This window comes from Eptatretus burgeri, chromosome 10, assembly GCF_056783735.1.
Source record: "Eptatretus burgeri isolate ZD-2024b chromosome 10, Ebu_testis_v1, whole genome shotgun sequence".
Taxonomy (NCBI): Eukaryota; Metazoa; Chordata; class Myxini; order Myxiniformes; family Myxinidae; genus Eptatretus; species Eptatretus burgeri.
The window spans coordinates 102,430,606-102,437,134 of record NC_140970.1 but is presented as its reverse complement, the minus strand read 5'-3'; positions in this window follow the sequence as shown (position 1 = coordinate 102,437,134).

Sequence of the window (6,529 nt, the reverse complement as noted above, 5' to 3'; positions counted from 1 at the left end):
ATAGATGCTAAAAATGGAGAGATCACCGGCTTGCCGATGATGTGAGAGCAACAGATATCGGTCTTCAGCCCTATTGTGGGAGATTCCAATAATTTGGAGATTTAGCTGTCACAGAATCTCTGAGTTAGATGTGATGCTGGGATACCAGCCCACAGTGAATGGCATTACTCCAATGAGCAATGAACAAAGACTTTGTTGACTGAGCAGCTCTGGTTTTCCAAGGAAAGACTTGGATTGATGGAGGATGACCAGTCTGCTGCTGGCTTTAGAGGCCAGCTTTGCTTTGTGGTCAGCCCAAGAAAGGTCATGGCTAATGTTGAGGCCGAAATATTCAAGAGACTGAACCTCTTCCAGTGGATGAGAAAGGAAATAAGTAGCTTGGTTCATTTGCTGATCCTTCTGGAATGACAGGGTGAGACAATTTTCCAGGATTGAAGGACATGTTCCATTCATCAGACCTGGGCAAGTGCAGCTCCAGATAAGCAGAGAGGTGCAGCTGCTGTCTGCCAAGCAGTAGGGATGGGGCTTTGTACAACACCAAGCAGTCAATTGAAAAAAAGGAAGAAGGTTTTCCAGAGCATCAGAGAGGTAATTTTTATAGAGAAGGAACAACAAGACGAGGCCCCAAACAGTCTTGGGGGCTCCAGCCTCCAAAGGGAAGGGTTCCATTTATAGCAATATGTTGACTGCACGAGTGAAGGAAGTCAGAAATCAAGGCGGCCTTCAGTGCCAGAGCTTGGCAAGCAAAGCAGGGTGCCAGATTATCGAATGCTTGAGGTATGTCCAAGAAGACTGTCCTGACCACTTGATTGAGGGCCTCGAACCATTGCTGAGATGGGGAGCAGAAACATATCCAGTTGTGACTAGGATGGAAACCAAAATGATGGTCACATATCAGTCTGTTTGAAAACAGGAAGGACAACATCAGAGGCAATTATGGATTCCAAGACTTTGCTTAGATTTGGAAGCATTGTGTTGGCACCAGTGGGGCTTTATCCAAATTCTGGATGGATATCTGGAGTGAAGTGGCTGTCATTACCTCGCCTTCGAAGTAGACGTCATGCAGCTGGTACACTCACCACTGTAAAGTATGACCACTGATGGTGGCTGTTGCCCACAATTTTTTTTCGAGTGCCTGCTTAGCCAGAGCAGTGTCGCACTTTGGTGGCCAAGTCCCATTGAGATTTGTCAGGTAGCCACCCCTGATCCAGCTCCTTCAGTGCTACATGGCATTCTCTTAATACCTCCTGACCATCAGCTCAGGAAGAAGTAGTTTTATCCATCCTGCATACCCCACTGAGTTAAAAGTGAAAATTCTTAAGCTGGGTTTGCTGCTTTTCTGGCATGTTTGTCTCAAACTTGGTCGACACAAATTCAGCAAAATGTGGAATCGTAAGCACTCATGGTAAAGTAGAAGCACAAGACTTGTTCTCTCACTGCAGACAAGCTGGTAGCTTCATTATAGACAAGCAGGGTATGCTTACACATTGTGTAAACATACGAATCATGCTTGCCCATTGTCTCGGGTCACTCACCTGCATTTGATTTTTCATTTATTTGTGTTTTCATTTACGGATGCGATTTTTTTTTTTTTTTTTGTTGTTTTCCTGGTGTATCAGCTTCGATGTCCGTTGGTACACAAAAATACTATGCTTCCCTGTTGTCTCAGGTTGCTCACCTGCATTTTTTTCCATTTTATTTTTCATTTATGGATGTTGTCTGACGATTCTGTGATTTTTTTTTTCCAGTGGACCGGCTTCAATGTCCATCGGCACGCAAAATTTCAGCTTTATACTTCACGCGGAAGGTACCGATCTTTAATATCAGTCACTGGTAAGCCTGGTGTTGGCTTCGTGGTTCGGGTGGCGGCTTGGGATCCTAGGGTCCTGAGTTCAAGCCCCGTTGAGCCGCTGAATTAATACACTTGGAGGTTGACTCAGCCTGTCATCCTTCCGAGGTCGGCAAAATGAGTACCAGTGCACTGGTAAGGGGGACACTGCATCAGCGGCATAGCCGCGTGCCAACCAATGATACAACCAGCAGTCCAGGCTGCACTCGAGAGAGTTTTGTATATTAGATGAGTAGGCATTGCCCGGTCTATTTCTTGTGGGGCCTAAAACACTTCCCCACACTCATGAAGGAATGGAGTCTGGGATCATTTAATATTACCTTTCACATTGCAACAATAGTGGGGCAACTTAGCTAAATATAGCATAACAATTGTGCATTTTGTGAGGAAAGCACTAAATTTGGCACACTAGTAGCCTAACGTATTATGAATAGATTTGGATATTGGGCCATCTGAAATTCAGCTGCTGATGGCTGTGGCAGCCATTTTCCACTGCCATCAAAAATTTTGAGATGGCTCAATAACCAAATCTGTTCATAATATGATAGGCTATGAGTGTGCCAAATTTGGTGCTTTTCTCACAAAATGCACAATTGTTATGCTAAGTTGCCCCACTGCAATGGCTTGTAGGCACAATAGAGGTTTTGAAATGGCCCATCACAGTCGCCTGTCCAACTCGCAATCCCGTGAGATTTGTGCAAACCTCGTGGAATTGCAACTGTCAAGTCACCATGAGACCCGGGTGCCAGTCACTCTGTGCAAGTCGCTGACTCTGGATCCAGCAAAAGAGCCCCAGATCATCACGCTTCCTCCTCCATGTTTGACAGTTGGTGTCGCACTGAGGAACCATCCTTTCGCTGACTCGACGGCATACAAAAACCCTGCGTGATGAACCGAAGATTTCAAATTTGGATTCATCGGTCCATAAGACCTTCCAGTTTTCAGTAGTCCACTGGCGGTGCTTCATGGCCCAGGCAAGCCTCTTTTTCTTATTGTGCCATCTTAGCAATGGCTTTCTTACTGCCACTCGACCTGTCAAACCTGCAGCTCGAAGTCTTTTCTTCACAGTTGAAACTGAGACTTCCTTACTTCGACCAGTGCTAAGCTGCTGTCCTGTGAGCTGCCTATCACGCAAGCTGTTGACCCTTAGAAACTTGTCTTCTGATTGTGTTGTGGCTTTGGGTCTGCCAGACCTCTTCCTGTCAGTTTCCTCCAGTTTCCAAGTGCCTTTTAATGGTGTAGGAAACTGTACTCACTGACACCTTGGCTTCTTTGCAATTTCTCCAAAGGAAAGACCAACACTTTTAAGGGTTATAATGGTCTGTCTGTCTGTCTTCCTTTGTTAATTGTCTTTTTCTCACCATTATGATAGCAATATACTACTTCCTGCAGTGCAATATTGTCCAAATAATGCTTCAGAGGGTGTAGCAACATCGTCTGTTCCAACACTGTTTTTATGCAGAGGGTTTGTAACTAATCAACAAAAGTTGCGACACCTGCAGGAATTGTTTGCATCAACTTTCAAGGCTTAATTTACTTCCATTGCTGCAGAACAGCTGCAGTTGCTAACCCATTTATTTGTTTCCTGAAAAGGGCCTTTTTTAACAACTCTGAGATTTGTATTATTTTTCAGTTTTTGGTTACCTAAACTTTTTTGTTTTTAACCTCTGGCAGTTTACCGCTGAGCTTTGTACCATTTCAGGTTATTTACTGGACTTAAACTGCTTAAATTTCAGTAAGAACTGAAAAATGGGGGTGTTCTAAAACTTTTGACTGGTGGTGTAGAAATATATATTTCAAAACTTTGAATTTTTTGGGGCCTAAAATACTCCCTGGCACTCACTGACAAACCCCTGAATGTTTGACGAATGCTTGTTAGCCATCGGAGAAAAATGACGACAGACAAACGGCTCTCTTATAGTAGATTTTTTTAAACTGGCTCTCCTCTGGTCTTGCTCCCTCTACTTTCAACCCTCGACAATGCATGAGTTCTTCCAGCAACTGGCTCCTGGTTAAACTTCCAAAATCCAGGCTGCCAACCTCCACTCTTGTTTTCTCATGTTTGTGGAACTGCCTTCTGGAGGCTTCAAGTTAGTGGTGCACTGCCACCCCATGCAATATTTTCTACCTCTATTAACCACAGCTAACCCACACCAACCCTTTTACATGCAGGTGAACATACCCCCTCCTCTCTTTCCCCCTCCCCCCCCACCACATTTTTCCTGATCATTTTTGAATTCCATTTTGTTTTTAAAAATAGTCACTTAATATTGAACTACTCAGTTTTTCAAGGCTATTCATCGCCGAAGAATAAAAAGGTTCTATCTGACAATTGAACCTTTGTTTGTTAGAAAGTTTTGATCCCAAGGCGATGAAAAGAGTAATAGTCCAAGAGCATTAGGTCAAAATAGGCCCTAACCTGGACATTTTTGGTAACAAGCTGATTTTTTCAGGATAGGTCCAGGAATATGTCTAGAATAACATACTAAAAGTCCTCATAAATCCTCCTTGAGCGTTTTCCACAATCCAAGATGGCGTCCAAAATGGCTGCCTCTTCTGTTTTTCTCATAACTTTGCAAGCAGGTTTCCCCAAAACACACTTTAAATGTCTACATATATGTTTTGAAGTATGAGGAACTCATTAGAATACATCTTAAGAGATGCTGAAGCACGCAAGTACCAATAAGACCTCTTGAGTTCTTCCAAAAGTCCAGGCAGAAGCAGACGCCGACACCCTGATTGTCTCCACAGCACTAGCACTGGCAGAGTCAGAACATGTGCCAGTTGCTGTCGTTGGTACGGACACAGACTTACTGGTAATGCTAGTTGCTCGGGCAACCTCTTCCACAGATGTGTACATGCTATGCCGCAGTAATCCTGTCACGGTCTTCAACATTCATGAGATTCAGCATGCCATAGGGGACACAAGAAATCACTTGATGTTTCTTCATGCTGTGACGGGATGTGACACGGTCTCTGCGATCTATCGTCAGGGCAAGCGTAAAGTTTTCAACATGGTGCACAAGAAGCGGGACTACGACTTGCTGGATACCTTCACAAACAGTGGAAGCACCCATGACGAGGTGGAAAAAGCTGGGGAAGGCTTCATTCTTAAGCTTTATGGAGCCAGCAGTTTTGAATCTCTTGATGACTACTGTCACATCGCATACAAACGGGCAATCGGTCGCAGTTCCCTGAGTTCATCCTTTCAGCTAGAAAGTCTACCTCCAACTAGTGCTGCAGCAAAGCAACATTCATATCGCGCCTATCTTACCGTCCAGGAATGGATGGGTAACTCCTTATCTCCAACAGAATGGGGCTGGCGATTTCAGGACGGGACTCTTACCCCGGTAGAAACAGACATTGCTGTTGCACCCGACACTTTGCTGAACATGGTGGCATGTGGGTGTAAACCAGATGGTTGCAGAAGCATGACATGTAGCTGCAAGAAACTTGGGCTCTTTTGTACCTCAATGTGCAGTAAATGCAGTGGTCTCAATTGCAACAATACAGCACCAACTCTTATAGATGCCAACGATGATATTACCCCAACTTCAGAGGACATCAACATTGAAGATACAGCATCCGACGATGAAGACAATGACTGATGCAACTAGGTGTGTGCATGTGTAAGGTAAAGATTCATCTGAAACTTTTGAGGTTTGAATCTCTAGCATGATCTTGTTTTGAATGTCTTTGCCTCTTGAAACAGGCTAAAACAGCAGTGTGTTGATAAGTGGCGGACATTTTGAGCACCATTTGAATTTCAGAAAGAACTTCAGCAGTTTTATTGTTTCCTTTGTACTTCAAAGTATCTGAATGAGTTCCTTATTTCTCAAGACATAATATATTTAGAGATTTAAAGTGCATATTGAGGTAACTTAGTCACAGGGTCATGAGAAAAACAGGAAATTGCAACCATCTTTGGCGCCATTTTGGATTTTGGGACTAGTTCAAGTAGTTTTATTGGTATAGATATGCGTGTTTCAAATCTGCGAATAAGAATTTATCTAGATTCCTTGACTCCTATAACATATATAAAGACATTTTAGTGTGCTTTATTGGGTTACTTAGTTGCAGAGTTATGAGAAAACAACAGGAAAAGGGGCATTTCGGGCGCCATTTTGAATTTCAGAATGAGCAAGTGTTTTTATTGGTAAATGCGTGTTTTTGAAAAATTCCCAATAAGTATATGATTCATTTCATTGAGTCACAAAACATATATTAAGACATTTAAAGTGCGTGTTGAAGTACCTTGGTGTAAAACCAGAAACGGCAGCAATTTCAGACACCATTTTGGATTTCTGAAAGAGCTTAAGCGGTTTTATTCATTTTTGTGTGTTTCAAAATCTTCCGATATGTATTGTATTGAGTTCCTTATACTTCAAAACATATGTGTAGACATTTAAAATGTGTTATAGGTAAACCTACTTGCAAAGTTATGAGAAAAACAGGAAATGGCGGCCATTTTGGATTGCGGAAAACGCTCAAGGAGGATTCATGAGGACTTTTAGTATGTTATTTCACACACATTCCTGGACCTTTCCTGAAAAAATCAGCTTGTTACCAAAAATGTCCAGGTTAAACCCTAATGCTCTTGGACTATAAACTCAAAACAACCGCTGCAAAAGTGTTCAAAAAAAATTTTTTTTTTATATATAATCAGTTCTTGCAACAACA